General features: G+C 38.0%; 1 protein-coding gene across 1 annotated transcript in view; it reads left to right on the top strand.

Moving 5' to 3' along the window:
* Su(var)3-3 (lysine-specific histone demethylase Su(var)3-3) overlaps window positions 1-18,875 on the top strand; it is a 220,051-nt gene that overhangs the window by 29,666 nt on the left and 171,510 nt on the right. The window lies entirely within an intron of this gene.

The raw sequence follows: 18,875 nt of genomic DNA, 5'->3' as shown, positions 1-18,875 counted from the left end.
CAACTTCAGTGGCTTTTCAGAAGAATATGTCACTCAGTAACATTCTGGGTGCCACATTTTTGGCGTAGGAACTCTGTGTTAAGCTTCACACTACCTGAGAGATGTGAAGACGACATATGAGAACTGCTTCTCGCTAGGACCATACGTTTCCAGCAGATACTTTCCTGGGGGCAGGGAATGACACTCATCCTATCCTATAGAAAATGGTTGGATAGTGTTTTTATGGTTGTTGGGTCGAAACCACCTGTGGCGGACTTCCACTCCGTTAACTTTAGTTGTTATGATATCCTAACTTAGTTAGGCTTGGTCAGGTGGTTGGTTTTTACTGTCGTTTGCCCTCATTGTATGGTCAATATGGTCTAGTCACATTGTGGTCACGCCCCGTTGACAGATCATCTAGAACTCACCAGCTATACAGGTCACACCCTTGCTGGAGACTCTAGTTAAGCAGAAGCTGACTTGGGTGACAGTAATCACGAAGTCAGCTATGCTAACAGGTAAGGAACCAAGGTATCTTTCACCTACATGTATTGTGTTTCCTAAATCCTATTCTGTCTGTACCACCTCCAATGGTGGTATTCAGCTATATATATATCTGACAGGTAAGTCTCATGAACAAAATGATATTTTAATGATAAAATAAAGTTTGTTCATACTACCTGGCAGATATATATATTCATAGTGCCCGCCCACCTCCCCTCAGGAGACAGTGGCACTAGAAAATCTGAATAGAAAATGGAATGTTCTGATACCCGCCTCCCAGCGGCGGAATGGGTACTAACCACCTGATCTCCCACTGCGTGTGTCGTAAGTTTTGAAATTCTGTCGGACTATCAGAGAATACAGCTATATATATATCTGCCAGGTAAGTATGAACAAACTTTATTTTATCATTAAAATATCATTTTTATAATAAAATTAAGTTTTATATATACTTGCCAAGTAAATACTGAATCAGAGCCCTCCTTCCTCCCCTTTTTTCATGAACTGTGTGGCAATAAAATAGAATGATGCCGCTGGTGGTAAGTCCCTCTTATGCTCCCGTTGCAGTGGGTGGGGCCTGTCACCCCCAGCTTTGCAACTGACATGTTACCGCGAATTTTGAATTTAGGATGTCTTTCAGCATAATCGTTAGCTAAGTAATTACTAGGCAAGTATATATAAAACTTAATTTTATTATAAAATTGTCATTTTTCATTTAGGAAAGTTGCTGAAAAATTTCCAAATAGGTAAAGTTAAAAAGCATGGGAAAGAAGACTTTAAGATAAGAAAGTAATGTTTGTTTTTGTAGAAAACTGATAAAGACAAGATTCAGGCCAAGAAAAGGTATGCAACAGGTAGCTCTGTTCATTCAGTTAAGAAAGGTTTTTATAACAAGTAGTTTACACTAATTTTTTGGTAATTTGAAGTGGTTTACTGATGTTTATGTGAGATAACTTGTATTCCTATTCCATGAGGGTATACTTTGCTAGAATAGTTACATCTAGTAGTTTTATGTCAAATAAATAAATATAAAAACCTGTACTTTTCAGCAATTAAAATTAATTATCAGTTTGAGACTCAAAGTGGACTACTGTTTTTATCAGTTTTAAACTAGGTTGTTATCATTTATACTACCAAGTACAGTGCCACAGGTTAATGATTATATCTTTTATGCTTAATTTCAGTTGGCTTGGGAAGGTGCATCTTTTCAGAGCCGAATGCCAGCTGATAAGCTAACTACTTTGGAAGGGTCTCTCTTCTCAGACATAGTCAAAAGTCCACCTCCAACTCATACCCTATTCCTTCACATCAGAAATAAATTGTAAGTTTTTAACAGATATTTTTAGTGGGATGATATGTAATACTTGATATTATATTTACTTATTATTCTGACTTAGAGGGTTGTCAATTTTATGATGTCATCCTCAGCTTTTATTATCAGTTGTTAATTTCTCAGTCATTTGTTGATTATGTTAAGATGTTTTATACTTATCTGTTCTCAGCAGTGAACATAGGTTTCATATATGATGTTGATGGCTTGGACTTCAGCTTGTCTTTCCTTATATATGGGGAGTAATTTTGCTTTGGATGAGAGACAAGCATAGCTCTCAAGTGCACTGCTAGTCAGTACTTAAGATCTTGCATAAAATGGTTTTACCACCCGTGTAAGATAGACTACTGTATTAGTTTTGTAGAAAAACTTTACATACAGATATCCAAGTTAGTAGTTTTCAGAGATATGAACCCTGTTGCCTGCAAGTCAGATGTTTGTGTATTATTTCAAAATGTTTGGTGGCTGCTGCTCCACATGATGTTTTGAATTGACAGTCATTTTGAATGCTGGTGCATTGTATGAAAAAATTACTTTCTTTTGTGACCTTGTATTGTCATACATTGTGAAACATAATGTTTATTGTTAAGTGAAATATTGTAGGGTATAGATCAGATGGTAGTGTGAAGAATTTGCTTAGATTTCAGTCTTTTAATTCAGTAATAGTGAGAAGTAATGTAAAGATTAGTGTACCCCACATATGATTGTAATTGTCACCCACCAACCCTTCTTAGTTGGGTTTGGGGCCCCTATCATTCTTTCAGCCTTATGCCAATTGTGTAGGAGTTTACACGAGTCACCTGCCCATTATCATGACCAGAAACAGCATTTCTATATGATTTAACTTGCCCATCTATTTTGAGAGTTTTTTTACCTACTGAGTTGCCTACATAGAAGGTGATGGTTGTGTTACTCTTGGAACAATAATCCCATCTCAACCTTCCTGCATAGTCCCTGATGCTGAAGGAAAAAATGCTGGCTCACAGTAGGTTTGCTAGGACCTCCCCTCCCCACGCACGCACACACTCAGTGGTCTAATGCTAATTAATCACCTTGTTATTAGGCTTGAGTGATCATCTCCAGCTTGTGCTGAGGAATACTCCTACCTAAAAGTCTCTGGTTTGTATACCTAAGAGAAATGCAAATTACTTTTAAGATTTAGTATTTTGTTTATTATTTGGTGAGTAATATAGTTTTGGTAAATATCAGTAAAGTCATGGCCAACTATAAAGTATTATGACTTAAGGTCTGGTCAGTCAAGACTTGTTTTCTGATTTTCAGTCTTTGCAGGGACCTAGTGCCCTTAACCCCCGCAAGTTTCGAGGGGTACCATATTTCTGAACAGAGTGTGATATGCCACTAATCAAATAGGTATATTTAAGTCTTATAGGCCAAGGCCATGCCCATATATCTCTATGCTTAGATTATAATCTAATGGCAAAAGCTTTTTTGGACAATCTAACATATTCAATTTGGTATGATATAAAATTATTATTGTAGGTTAGCCTGATCTATAGATATCTATGACCTTAATGGTTTACGTTTTGATAGTCCTCTTTACCTTACCTATCTGGCCTAGGATGTAAAATTGCCATAGTTTAGGATGGATGGTTACATGAGAACTCATACCAAAGCAAGTCTCTGAAATTGGAGATCTTACCTACTCTTGAAGAATGCTATGCAGAAGTTCAAATGCCCATCAAGAGAAAAAAAAAGTAAAATAGTGTATCAACTGCTTCAATCATTTGGTTAACACTCAGTTGTGTTATGCAGTGACTGTTTGTAAATTAACAACCTGACCTAGCGTAGCTGAAAAGTGCTTGTGTTTATGTCAAGATTTTTATTCCATCACTGAATTATTTCTGTATCATGAAAATTGTTCAAAACAATTACTTGAAAAAAAGTTACAGTATTTGAATGAGGAATTTCTTGGAAGAAAATTATGAATGGACAATTGTTCGGAGTGTAATTATTTTAAATGAACATGTGCTAGTGACAGATACATTATCGCCGTCAGAAAGTGAGATAATAAAATGCTAGCTCATGTTAGAAATCCACATTTCCTTGGAATAGTTCTATACATACCTGTCAAAGATGGCGAATATATTGAACAGTGAAATAGGCAAGCCATGATCAAAATTGATGGTCTCCTATTTGTGAAAGATAAGCAAGTTGAAACCAAAATATATTGGAAGTGCAATAAGTTTGCATCATATTGTTAAAAGCCTATAGTTAACTAATGACAGTGAAGTGGTTGAAGTTTCTCATGAACATAATCATTCTGGTGATTCCGTTTCAAACGCCAAAGTTAGTAATTTCATGACCAGAGTGAAACAAGATGCTAAAGAGACCTGTGATTCCCCTCATTGTCATTTCTACTAATGACTCACAATTATGAAGCCGGAGCATTGCTTTACCAGCAGTAAGCCCTGTAAAAGGACTACAGTATTCACAGTGTAAGACAAAAGGAAAGTCAAGCTTAGCTAATCCCATTCATAGAAGAGAAATTGTTTTCACTAATGAACAGACAAAAAACTAATAAAGGGAGCAATTTTGCTATATGATTCATTCCCAGATGACAGAATGCTCATTTTGTATAAGTAACTTACCCAATAATTACATTCCCCATTATTTTTCTTTTAACTGGCAGCTTAAAATTTGGAAATTGTTGGTCACGCTTAGTTTGTTTTGGTTATGGTGACATGCCCACTTTCAGGGAAGAATAGGTATAACATAGCAATACGCAATTTGGGAACCTGGTCTCGCTCGGCTTTTTTACTTGCAGCTTTACGTTGCCAACAGTGTTTCAAGTAACTCATTTTGACAAGATTTTCCTGTAAGCATTGGCAATGCTGACAGTTAATTACCAATTAATGGGTAACAGTTACGGGGATGTAGTTCAACTTGTGAGCAACCAGGGCTAATTCAGGTGTTCTAAGTATTACAATATTAGTTTTATTATGAAAACTTCATATTTGGTATGTTGATGTTTGTATAATACAATATTGATATGGGAAAATAGAATACTGTACAAGTATAATGTAGGCTAGGCTATTGTATATGTATACAATATACCATAGTGAAGGCTAAGGTAATTCTTGTTTGTTATTCAGTTTCTCTTTGTATTGAATTGTCTTGAGTCAATCAATTATCTTGAGTCAATCTGCATGACCCTCCAGAATTAGCTGGTATTAATAATTACTATACTGTATATGTATAGAGTATACTTTATAGTGTAGGCTAGGTCACAGGATTTTACCTGTTCACAGGGGCGTGTGGCATTCATCCCCAGTGAATACGGGGTGTTTACTGTACTTAGCATAGATTCTGATTCTGCCAGCTCTAAACCTGTAGATAGTCTTGTTTCCTTCTTCCCTGATTCCTGACCTTTTCTCCTATTACCATTTTACTAGCCTTGTACCACCTACTCCCGTGCCTTGCTCCCATGCTTCTGACCCAGATGCCATTGCCAACCTTGAAACCATATTTGACCAGAAAATGAACCTGGTAGTGAACACTGTGGCGTTTAGGCCATAAAGTCCTGATAGACAAAGTGTGTTTCAAGAAAAAGTAACTGGTGGTAGTGTAGTGCAAGTGGAGGAGGTGGTTACTCGTCCTGTCAGTTCTCATGAATTGAGGTCACTGTCGCTCTCCCTGAACCGGGAGAGACATACCGGAAGTCCAAGGGAGGCCACTGAGATTTGCCCACAGGTTGTTGACCCTCAGTCGAACCTGTTGCACGCATATCCTGGGTTTTGGCAGACAGCCACTGGTAAGGCGTCTTGGATGTGCACCAGTTGTCATTGGACTCTCAAGACTCCAGCTTGGACTGGAAGCACCTCAAGTGCTTTTTAGATTCGTCTCATCCCCTGAAAAGGCACACGGACGATACTGGCTCTTCTCCATTGACCATTAAGCGGTTTAAGGCGCCGGTAACTTAACTTTTCACAGCCCTCAACCCCCTGTAGTGCATGGGACAGTCTGGAGTACAGAAAAGCCCCAATATTAGCATTCTCATGATTTGCGGACTCACATATTGCCCCCATTTCTTTGTGGAACATATCTACCCATTATTCCCGGAAAATTCGCCAGCCTGGAACATTTGTCACTGAGAAATATTCACTAATTACTGTATTTTTTTATCATTTTTCTCATGACTAAATGCACTTTTTGTGATAAAACTATTAAAATACTCAGGTATAAGCATTTTTAGAGGGTTTTCTTGTGTTTAAACTATCAAAATAGGCAGTCCTAAGTATTTTTAGAGGGTTTTAAGTATTCGCAGACTGGAAAGGCTATTGGAGGGGTTGTGTTAAGGCATTCCCAGGCTTGAATACGGGGTTTACTGTATTTCTCTCCTGAGTGTCCCTCTCAGGCGCCATTGTCTTCGTCCTAGCACCCATCTCCTCACAAAGTGACCGCGCCAGCTCCGGCGCTCTCCTCTGCATCAGTCTCAGCTTCTGGGCATCAAGCGCCATCTGTAGAACAAGACAATCCATCCTTGGCCCCATCAAATGGCAGCTTGCTGAGATTATGGGCTTGCTCAAGAAAGCTCCTTCTTCAGCCAAGACGGCCAATGATTTGTCTCTTTCTCCGGTCTCCTCCAACGAAAGGTTGAGCCTGCCTCTCTTCTTCACAGCATAAGCAGCTCTTCTTCTCTTTACTGGCAAGCTTTCCTGCCTTTTTTGCTCCAACTGCCCTGGCCTCTCCTGCCTGGACCTTCTTGATGAGGAGCCTCCCAGATGACAGCTCTAAGGCTCCCCAAGATGGTACTCTACTCATCTTATCATTGAAGAAAACTCTCAAGGAGGTTAGAGACTGGCTTTCTGTGAAGAGGAGCAAAGTAATGCCTCCTTTGCCTTTCTCCCTCATGGTTAATCCGTAGGAGATATCTTGCCTTTGCCACTGGGGAAGCTTCTTTGGGAGTCACTGTCTCCTCCCAAGGGGACTTCTCTGGCCTCACTGACTGTCCCATTGTTCAGCCTTCTTGTTGGCGAAAATTATGTTTTCATCTCCAGAGATTGACCACCATGTCAGGAACCTTTTCAAGGTGTTTGAGGTTGGGCTTTCAGCTTTTGTCAAGAAGATTGAGGACTGCTCAGACTTGTCAGCAGACTTGGCATCAGACTGGCTTGGGGTCTTGTCACTGCGCTGACAAGGCCATTGGGGATGGCTCTCTGGAACTTGTGGCTCTTTTTCTTTTTGGGGTCCTGAAGAAAAGAGAAATGGTGTTCCTTCACAACTAAAGGAGTCACCCAAACTCAAAGTTGGCTCTTGTATTTTTGCCACTAGACCCTTTTCATCTCTTCTCTGAGGACACTGTAAGAAATTGCTTTGGACCTCCAGAAAAAGTTGACTCAGGACCTTCTAGCCCAGTCATCCAAATGTCCCAAGGATTTGTTGTTGTTTTCTTCAAGATTGTCTCTCCTCTCAGCAGCAGCCCTTTCATGGGAGTAGAACTAAGTCTCAGCTCAGGTCCCGCTCCAGTGACTGTTTCTCAGCCAGAGTGATCAAGAGGACTCTATTATGTCCAAGAAGTGAAGAATCAGTCCTTTGTTCACCAGTGGAAGCCAGATTTCTCCATTTTTGGGAGAAGTGGAATATAAGAGGGCAGGACAGTGGATTGTCAAAAGTTCTGAAGGAGGGCTACTCCATCCCTTTCATGGAGAGCCCCACTCTGTAACGCGTCTCCCATCGTTTTGACCCTGCTCAAAAGGCTCAGAGAAGCATTTGGCCCTTTTGGAGGAGGTCTTTCCCTCCTTCTGAGGAGAGCCATAGAGGAATCGAGGGACAGCAGCACAGAAGGTTTTTACAACTGTCTGTTCGCAGTCCCCAAGTCACTGGGGGTTGAAGACCAGTCCTCGATGTCAGTGTCCTAAGTCATTTCGTACAAAAAATGAAGTTCAAGATAGAGACGAACCAGACAGTCCTGTCATCTGTTCACCAGGGCAATTGGATGTTAACATTGGACATGCAGGACACATACTTCCATGTCCCCATCCATTCAGACTCAGGAAGTACCTCAGGTTCGTGTTCCAGGACAGAGTCTTCTAGTTTCAAGCTCTGTGCTTAGCTTCTCTACAGCACGTCAAGTTTTCACTGGAGCCCTTGCTCCTCTTGCAAAATGGCTTCATTTACTCGGCATAAACGTTAGCCTTTATTTAGACAACTGGCTTCTTTGCTCTCATTCAAAAGGAGAAGTGCACCGATGACTTACAGAAGACTCCAGCTGACTCCTCTCTCAAGGACTGGGCATTCTCAGACTCAACCTACAGAAGTCCCAGCTGACTCCTGCCTTCAGACAGTCAGTTTCTTTCACTCTCGTCTTGCTCGGCCAGTCAATGGATGAGTCTGTTGTGGACTGTCTGGCTTCCGTTGAGCAGTTTGTCAAGCATTTCTTGGGCAGACTCCATGTGAGAGTCTTTCAATTCTTCCTCAAAGCCAGCTGGGACAGGAAAACACAACCGACACCTTCAACTCCATATGTTTCCCTTTACCCAAGAAGTCAAGACGGACCTACAATGGTGGCTGTCTGAAGGATAGGCTTTCATCCAAAGGAAAGTCCCTTCTTCCTCTGAGCCCTGACCTAGACTTCTACTCAGACACCTCAGATCTAGGTTGGGGTCCCTTCTGGGGAATCAGGAAGTTTCAGGATGTGGTCCCGGAACAAAAGAGACTTCACATAAATGTCAGGAAGTTGAAAACAATCCATTTGGATCTTCAGTTCTTCTCGACCATGACCTTCAACAAAACAGTGGTAGTCCATTCAGGCAGTACCACTGCCTTGGACATTTGGAGGCAAGGTGGCACTCATTCCTTCTCCCCTGCCAGGCGGCAGAGCATCTTCTCCTTGTGGCAGATCAAAATTGAGAGACCAACAATTGAGTGACGTTGGTCACTTGATTTATTCAGGGAAAATTGAATGTCCTGGCAGACGAACTGAGCCATCAGAAGCAGGTCCTTCCTACTGAATGGACCTTGGATCCATTGGTCTGCTTCAATCTTTGGAAGTTATTATGGGGCAAGCCTTTGGACCTGTTTGCCACTTCAAGGAATCATCACCTTCCTCTCTCTGTTCTCTGGCCCCAGACCCTCTGGCATGGGTGACAGACGCCATGCTTCAGAACTGGTCAGACATAGATCTTTACACCTCTCTGCCCTTCAACAAGGTCAGGGAAGTGGTAAACAAATTCCACACACATTAAAATATGGCGATGACTCTCGTAGTCCCATTCTGGCCTCTGAAAGAGTGGTTCTCTGGAACTTCTACAGTTGTTGGTAGACTTTATGGGCTCCTTCCCCAAACCTTGTCTACTCAGACAGCCTCACATCAGGAGATATCGCCAAAGGTTGTGCTCTGCTGCTCTGACTGCCCACTTGGCAGACTGGCGGCAAGAAGACTGCGTCTGCATCTAAATAGCGTCTGCAGCTGCTCTTGAAAATTTTTTGCTCTGACAGGCTTCACTGTCGGAAGCTGTCAGGAAAGGCTTTTCAAGCAGCTAGATTGCAGATGCAGACAGTCTTCTTGCCTCGTCTATCAAGCCAAATGGGCAATCTTCCATAGATGGTGCAGCAGACATAACGTCTTCTTCTGAGACATCTTTGACTCAGATTGTGGATTTCCTCTTCTTTCTCAGGACCTCTAGGAGTTTTATCGTCCTCCACCATCAAGGGGTATCAAGCCATGCTTAGCTCTGTTTTTGCATAGAGGTCTAGATTTGTTGTCTAACCCGGATCTTAACAACCTCATCAAGTCATTCGACACGTCCAAGCAGAGGAAAACTGACCCAGTCTCTTGGGACCTAGATGTAGTTCTGAAGTGGTTAACAGGCCCTGCATTTGAACCCCTTCGGTCTGCCTCTTTAAGGGACCTCACTTGGAAGACTCTCTTCCTTGTTGCTTTAGCTACTGCCAAAATGTGTCGGTGAGCTTCAGGCCATTGATAAGAGGGCAGGATTCTCTCAGGAGATGCAGCGTGCTCATTTGCCTTCAGTTTTCTAGCCAAGAACGAGAAACCGTCCAAGCCCTGGCCCGTTCCTTCATCATTAATAATCTAATGGAAATCCTTGGCCCGGAAGAAGAAGAAAGGGTTCTTTGCCCTTTAGAGCTTTAAGGTATTACCTGAACAGGACCGAGAAGATCAGAGGGCCATCCAGCAACCTCTGGTGTTCTGTTAAGAATCCTTCCTGTCCTTTGTCTTAGAATGCATTGTTGTTCTTCTTAAGGACCTGATTTCAAGTCACATTCTCGAATTCAAGAGGACATTTTGCCTTCTTCCAAAGTTACAGCCATTTGACATCCGAGCTGTTGCTCCTTGTTTGCTTTCAACACAATATGTCCTCCTTGTCTATCCTGCAGTTGACTTATTGGAAGTGAAAATCAATCTTTTGTGCTGCAGTACTTGAAGGAAGTAAACAGTGTTTGAAAATTGCAGTACCTTTGGGCCATTATCAGTGGCTCTCATGGTACTGGGGAAGAAGCTTAGGAGAAAACTCTTTCTCCTCTTATCTCTTTGCCTTGACGTAGGGTGTTGAGTTTTGGGAGCCTGGGAATACTACATGAACCTGGAGTACCCACCAGTTTTTAGTAGATGGGTGGTGGTTTTTATGGCAGTGTAGGTGACAGCATTGTCTGGTTGTTTTATTCTGGCACCTCAGCATGCTTTGCTGGCCATTGGTCATGTCCTTTACTGCAAAGCTCCCACCTAAGTAGAGGCGACCCATGGCTTTACCATCATGCCACTACAGGATAAGATGAGCACCAACCATAGCAGTATTCACCTGCAGTAGCTCTCTTACCAGGTAAGGAAACAACAGGCATTGTATCAGTGCTAAGAAATTTTCTATTTCAAAGTCATTGCCATTCCTTAATATTTTGGAGTAGAATATGTCCATTTATCCCACTTCTGTTCAATGTGGAATTCAATTATGTAAGTACTTGGTAACTGTACTTATATGAAAATTATATTTTCATAATAAAATTAAGTTTTCATATATACTTATCAAGTAATTACAGAATTGAACCCGCCCCCCTCTTATGCACATAAGGGCACAAATGAATTGAGCGCTTCTGCTTGGTTGTTCCTATTGTTCCCCTATAGTGGGCGGGGCTAGTCAAAAACAATAGAAGCACTACTGCGATTTTTAAAAAAGGCTGCCTTGCTAGTTAGAAACTACAGTAAACCCCATGTATTCGCGGGGGATGTGTACCGCACCTCCCCATGAATAACTAAAACCTGCGAATACAGTATTTAGAACCCTTCTAAAAACATTTAGAACTGCCTGTTTTGATACATCAACAACACACAAAAGAAAACTAAAAATGTTTATAAAGGTATTATCCTACTTATGATGGGGTTAGGTTCCAAAAAACCCATTGTTCATTGGAAAAAACCTATCTCGAGTATAGCGTAGCCTACACTAGGGTATTCAGTACCGTGTGTACAAATATGGTAGTCTACTCTATAAAGTATATGCTATACACATACGGTGTAATAATTATTAATATCAGCTAATTCTGGAGGTTCATGCAGTGTGACTAACAATAATTCAATACAAAGAGAAATTGAATAACAAGAATTAGCTTAGCCTACACTATGGTATATTGTATACATATCTAACCTAGCCTACATTATACTGTACAGTACTCTATATGCACATATCATATAAAAACATCAGCATGACGAATATGCGTCTTTTCCATGGCTCTTTAAAATGTTTTGCCTTGATTCACCGTATCAATAATATGTATATATTCTTATATAACTTTGTATTATAAATTGTGATCATAGCGGTCAGTGTTTGGTTTGGAAGTTGATTCTGTGATAAATTTATTTCATTGTATTTAACTCAGTTCAGAGTGCTTTTCTTGCTTCTAGTTAGCGTAAATGAATCTCTAGGTATGTTATTTATATGGGGTAAGGTTATTTTTCGTTATACGAAGTGTTTTTAAGTGGAAATATAACTTAAATCGTCTTGTTGTGAAATTAATTTAGCTATTTTTATTTGTTAATAGACTTAATGGCGGCTGTTTGGGGCATTTATTTAGTGCAAAAATCAAGATTCTGTTAAGCTATACACTTGATTTCATCGTAATATGAGCTTTACGTACTTATCGTTTATTGGCTTAAAATAGCAGTAATGTGTTCTTTCATGCCCAGTTTTGATTAAAATACTTTCTCTCAATTTTAATTACAGCTGAGTTTCATCCATGTTGCCGATGCACGATAATTCATAGTCATTAGCATCTTGAACATTGTTTTCTCAGCTTCAGCTACAACTTGCAGCTTACATTTAGCAGTATATTTCCTTGCCGATCTTTTATCCATACCAAATAAGGGTATAATGTAAAAATATATCAGTCCTATTCTATAACGCCATTTGTACTATAACTACGGTAATTGTTTATTACCGTATGATGGTTGAAATACAAGCAAAAGGGCTGTTGTTATCCGATTCGGTGATAAGCAAAGCAACAGTTTCTCGTTTGGTTGTGTGTGGCTATAAGCATTTACACAAGAGTATAACATTACTAGCAATACTTTTATCATTCTCTTTTACCTTTTAAATAGCAGATGGGATAAAGAGATGGAGGAAAAGAAAGGTGATCTATTGTAATGTGGTCTCTCTTGCTGCCCTGATTGTATGCTGCTGCCTGTGCCTGTGTGAAATTTAAAAATATATTCTAAATATTGTCGTATCGGGTATTAATTCATGCACCCATTACAAAATCGAATTATCGAAGGCAAATTATCGAAACTAGAGCACTACCTGAGTATTTTAGTAGTTTTATCACAAAAAGTGCATTTAGTTGTGAAATTGAGATGAAAAAAAGTAATCAGTGAATATTTCTCAGTAAAAAATACCACGAATGAGCATTTTCAGCAAATAATGCTTATATATGTTCCATAGAGAATTCTGCAAATAGGTGAATCAAGTGAATAAATGAGACCGTGAATATGGGGACTTACTGTATAGCTATGTAATTACTTGGTAAGTATATATGAAACTTAATTTTATTATGAAAATATCATTTACCATTCAGAGATGATGATGCTTTACTGTAATTTTAAATAGGCTATTTATTTATTGAAAGTGAATATAATTCTTTGTTCAGCAAGTAGAGGAACAAATACAGGGTGTGGAATAATAGGTAATCAGCAAGGCGGCTGTGGAACCAAGTTGTGTTCCTTTTCCCTAATGTTCAGTCACACTCATCCACTACATGACACTCAGTGGTAATCATCCTTGTTACTGTTAAAATTTTTCTTAAACAGATATGCTCAATAAGTGTAATCTTTCTTCACAGGCAGAAATCAAATAAACTTTTAAGATCAGTCAATATAGTGTAAATTAAACAATAGGATGATGGATTTAGTCATTGCAGCTGTACAGTAATATTTTTTACTAAATTTGCCAATAATTGAAAAGATTTAATGGATAATGGAATTACAATTTCACTGGGATGAGTAAAATAAAGGTCAGAATTTGGGTTCAATTCTTGGGTGGTTGTGGGCAGTGATGATTCATTATAACACAAGAAATACTTTGTAGCCTAAGCGGTGAATATTTTACAAGAATTTATCTCATGAATCAATGCACTAGCTAAAAACTTTCGGCCATAAGGAGAACTTTTAGAATGTAAAAAATGGTATAATTTGCAGAACACTCACACCTGTACATGATGAATCATGATTACTGTACAGTGTAATGTGTAGACATCAGCATATCAAGTAAATACATAAAGGATGATTCAAATTACTGTATGGTTAAATTTGCATTGGAATATTTGTAGGGGCTATTTACTAATATAGGACAGAGTTTCAGTATATGAGGTAAACTAATTATTAGGAAGTAGTTTAACCCTTAACACGCCGAGCCTCTATTTACAAAGTGTCTGCTGTATGCTGGCGGGGTTTGGGAGTTAGTGCTGAAGCGGAAAGAAAGTTTTAAAAAAATCACAGCACGCTTAGTTTTAAGATTAAGAGTTCATTTTTGGCTCCTTTTTCTCATTGCCTGAAGTTTAGTATGCAACCATCAGAAATGAAAAAAATATCATTATCATATATAAATATTGGAATATATTACAGTGCAAAAAAAAAAATTTCATATATAATTGTATACAAAATCGTGCTGTGAGCAAAACTGGTTAAAGCTAATGAGTTATTTTTTTCATTGTATTGTACATTAAATTGCGATGATTTTGGTATATAACAAATTGTAAAACAATCAAAGCAACACAGAAAATATTATCACAAAATGATGCATGAATTATGTAACACGCCGGACATAAAAACATTTTCTTAAAAAATTCACCATAAATCAAAATATTGTGCTAGAGACTTCCCGTTTGTTTCAAAATGAAGGTAAATGATTGAATGTTACTAGAATGTAAGAGTTTTAGCTTACAATTGCATTTTCAACTATTTCGTCGAGTCAAAGTTGACCAAGGTTGAAATTTTGGCACTTATCGGGATTTATATGAAAATATTTCAAAACTGATAGAAGCTACAACCATGAGTTATTTTTGTTGTATTGTACATGAAATTACGCACATTTTCATATAAAACTTTTGTAACGACTAATATAAAATGGTGCAAAAATTACGACAAAGTGACTAAAGAAATTCTGAAATTTTCAGCAGAGTTAAGCGTGTGAGAGTATGGAAAAAGTTTTTCAAAATTCACCATAAATCGAAATATTGTGCTAGAGACTTCTTGTTTGTTTCAAAAATGAAGGTAAATGTTTGAATATTACTAGATTGTAAGTTTTAGCTTACAATTGCATTTTTGTCATTTGGTCTAGTCAAAGTTGACCGAAGGTTGGAATTTTAGCACTTACCGTGATTTATATTAAAATATTTCAAAACTGATAAAAGCTACAACCATGAATTATTTTCTGTTATATTCTACATGAAATTGCACACATTTTATATATAAAACTTTATGTAACAGCTAATATAAATCGGTGCAAAAATTATGACAAAGTGACTAAAGAATTTCTGAGATTTTCAGCAGAGGTAGCGCGCGGGGACGTAGGGAAAAATTTTTTTTCAAAAATTCACTAGAAATCGAAATATTGTGCTAGAGACTTCTCGTTTGTTGCAAAATGAAGGTAAATGATTGAATATTACTAGAATGCAAGAGTTTTTAGCCAATTGCATTTTTCGACCATTTCGGTCGAGTCAAAGATTGACCAAAGGTTGAAATTTTGCACTTATCGTGATTTATATGAAAATATGTCTAAATCGATAAAAAGCTACAACCATGAGTTATTTTTGTTGTATTTTACATGAAATTTACATTTTCATATGTAAAACTTTATGTAACAGCTAATAGAAAATCTGTGCAAAAACACGTCAGTGACCAAAAATTCTGAGATTGTAAGAGCCTGACGCTGTCTGTTCCAAAACACGTGTGTGTTTGTCGTCCATCGGAGTGGCGACGCGTTTGGCGTCTTCACAAACAGAAACATACAGTTTGATACAGAGATTCGTTGGAACATTATGAGTACATGATTAGAATGCTTGCATGGCAATGCAAGTGGTGGTGATTATTACATACATCAAGACAACAATGGTTAGGGAGAAACAGACGGAAATATTGTATGGTTGAAATCACGTTCCTTTAGAAAAGAAAACAAAAGATGCTCTTGTTGTCTTGTCCACTCCAATGGACGACGAACACACGAACACACACTTTTTCATATATAAAACTTTATGTAAAGGTTAATAGAAAATGGTGCAAAAATTACGACAAAGTGACTAAAGAATTTCTGAGATTTTCAGCAGAGTTAGCTGATGCTTTCTTTTGGGATAAGAAAGAAATTCACGCAGGTGCAGCTGGGTCACGCTATTCAACAAAACAACAGCGTGATCCATGAACTCCCAGCATCCCTCAAGGTGCGATTTAAAATTTTTCGCAAACGAGGCCTATAAGTATTTTTCCGCAAATATTTAAAAAAACTTTTTGTAGTTGACGTATTTTACGTCCACTGCACCGACAGACAACTTTTGTCAATGTAAAATATGTCCAGTCAGCGTTAAAGGGTTAACCAGACCACTTAACTAATTTATTTAGCTACAGTCTGCCTATGAGGCAAGTTTTGGCCAATAATATGCTTAGTGTTTACAGTACCTAGACCTGATGCATGGCTTAGACTGGGCTCTTGCAAACTTTCTAAAGTTGTTCTCATACTAATTTACATGCAAAACATGGGGGTTAGTAGTTATAGCTTAAGGAAAATAGGGATGACATAACCAGAAAACACAAGAAATATTTACATACTGGAGTGGTTGTGATTCTAACATTCATATCCACCCCTTATTCAGTGTGCTGTATAAGAAGTACAGTTAAAGTAATTCATGATCCAGGAACCTGTATGCATAAATCTGACTTCCTTCAGAAAAGAATAATTGGACACTGGTTTTCTGTTATTAAATCAGACATCTTGATATTCTTCATTTTCACTGCTGATGCACAAGACCCATTTTCCAGTGGTTTATTCTTTCTACATAGGCTAAACCTGTTAAGTGTCACTTATGGGAGACGTTGCCGCTCCTGTATCATCACATGAAACATGAAAGGAAAAAAATGATTCTTTCGTATGCCATTCCTTGAAACATAGCCAGTAGAGCAATGAATGGTTTCATTTCATTTACGTTTGTATCATACGATTTCAGTGCATGTGATATTCTAGGTGAACTTTGCTATATATTTATCTAGAAACTGGTTGGCTAATCTGTTCGTTTCTGTTATAATGTGCTCCTTTGACTTCATCATCAGAAAGCTTTTAAAAAAATTCCACTGGGTTTCCTTGTCCTGAACAATAAATTTCACACCTTTGGGTGAATGAAAAATAAAGGATTCCTCTTCTTTTCAGTTACTGCCCAGTCACTTGGCAATGCCATACTCAGTTCTAAATTATGGTTTTCTTCAGAATCAGATAAATCTTCTTCAATCTATGTCAGAGGCTTCTGAGCTGCTACTCTAGAGTCTCATAGTCATTATCAGTCTCTACATTGAGCAGTGATAATATCTCTTGAGCAAAACATTTTTCTTTCACTCTGGAACTCTCTTTATGAGGATAAATGGGATCAAAACAAAAAGAAATCAGTGAACATCAGTGAATGCCAGAAGCATACCAAGAAATGAGTGGTAGATGTCTTTCCATTATACAAAAAAGTTGCCACATTCCTCTTATTTAGCCCATAGTGTTGCCAAATGATGTTCCTACAATTTATATAAGAGGAAAGTGTATTTCTGAGCTTGATCAGTGGCACCAGCCTTGAGAGGATATGAGGAGGGTGACCAAGATATGCCGTTGGTGATGCATAAGAGGTTAAGAAAGCCACTGGGAGTAGCGTTGACTTGGATGAAGATCCTTACAGAGTATTATTCAGTGCCCCAGTTTACTGTAGCCTTATAACTGTAACTTAGTAAACATGATGCTCAATTGTTTATCTGCTAATTCATCTCTTCTTTGAAGTCATTATTCCAAGTCCTTGATTTTATTCTTACTATGGTCAAAATCAATTCGTCATGATGGTGCAGGGAAGGTTGAGGGCAAAATGCAACATTGTCAAATATTTTTCTCTCCACTTTAAGATCACGCTACATCTACCCCTTCTCTCTTATTCATTGTTTATCTTGTCAAACTTACATTTTTCATTTTTAGACGTGTGCATTTGTTTTTATACCTTTATTAATGATCAGTTATGAGAAATGTTATAATGAATTGTAAAAGGTAATATAACCAGGTATAAACAAGTTAATGTGCTTGAAGTAGGGTTGACTGGTACATTGCAAAGTTCTGTATATTACTGTAGAGGTAAAATGTGGTATAAGGTATAGATATGGCATTGACAGTCAGTTGTCTAGAGAGAGAGAGTCAGTCAGTTGTCTCAGTAAGTGGCATTGACAGTCAGTTGTCTCAGTAAGGAGAGAGAGAGAATTATTGGGGGGCTCAATTATGAAAGATTTCAAACACTTATTGTGATGGGCTTTAAGTTAACTTCAGAAAACTTCAGAAAAGGATGTCAAGCAGAAATACTGAAGCTGAAAGTTCGGTAGAATATCTCATAGACTCTTTTGTAGCTTAATTGGGATATTCTGATGAATAAGAAAGTCTCTTTATGTGTACTGTATATGAGGACTTGACAAGAACAATAGTATTTGCACATGATTTTTGGATCATAAGTTGTGCATACTATTTGAAAATAAGTTAGGTTATGTTAGATTAGATGAACTCTAACACAGATGGCTATAAATTAGACACATTGAGTTTTGTTTAAGAAAAAATTATGTCCTATACTCAGTTTTTTTACTGAGGTGCATTTGCACTCACTACTTGAAGTGCCCTTTTAGCTCGGAAAAGTTTCCTGCTAGCTGATTGGTTGCAAGTATTTTGTCCTAATAGCATTATTGTTTTCAAATAATTATAAGTAATGTGAATCGAGACTTATTTACTAACCTAAATTTCTCCTAGATATATGTTTTGTCACTAAATAATTTTGAATAAAGAGATTATTATAAACTATTGTGATGGTAAGTCTAAATTTAATAACTAACACCCGCAAGTCAACGACAGAACTTGTTTTTCGGATGCTTGCTGCATAATTTTTTTACTTTTCACATATTTAACACCAATTGGGATAAATTATGCTAAGCATAAGAAAAAACATGTTATTATAAACTTTCTTTGAATACCAGAATCTACTAAAAACATGGAATTAATAAAACTCGCTATTGGAAAACCTCTGAGGAGTAAAAGGAACAGCTTGTGGCTTTAGATAAAATTTAGATAAAATTACCTAGATAGGCAGGCCTAGTTATTCATATGGCACGACAAGCCAGCAAATGTTGATGGGCAAGAAAACTTTCAGATACATATCATCTTTTATAGGCTTTTGTGCTGAAGCCTTTTGTTATATCATTATGATGAATATGAAGAGGCTATTTTTCTTTACATAATAATAATAATACGTACTTCCTTATTATGGCTTTATTTCTTGCACATTTCAAACTAGGCTAGCCTATGTCTATGTGTCTTACCATTTTTTTGAC

This window comes from Macrobrachium rosenbergii, chromosome 48 (assembly GCF_040412425.1).
Source record: "Macrobrachium rosenbergii isolate ZJJX-2024 chromosome 48, ASM4041242v1, whole genome shotgun sequence".
NCBI classification, from domain to species: domain Eukaryota; kingdom Metazoa; phylum Arthropoda; class Malacostraca; order Decapoda; family Palaemonidae; genus Macrobrachium; species Macrobrachium rosenbergii.
The sequence above is the reverse complement of the archived record's forward strand: the minus strand, read 5'-3'. Positions and strand labels throughout refer to the sequence as shown.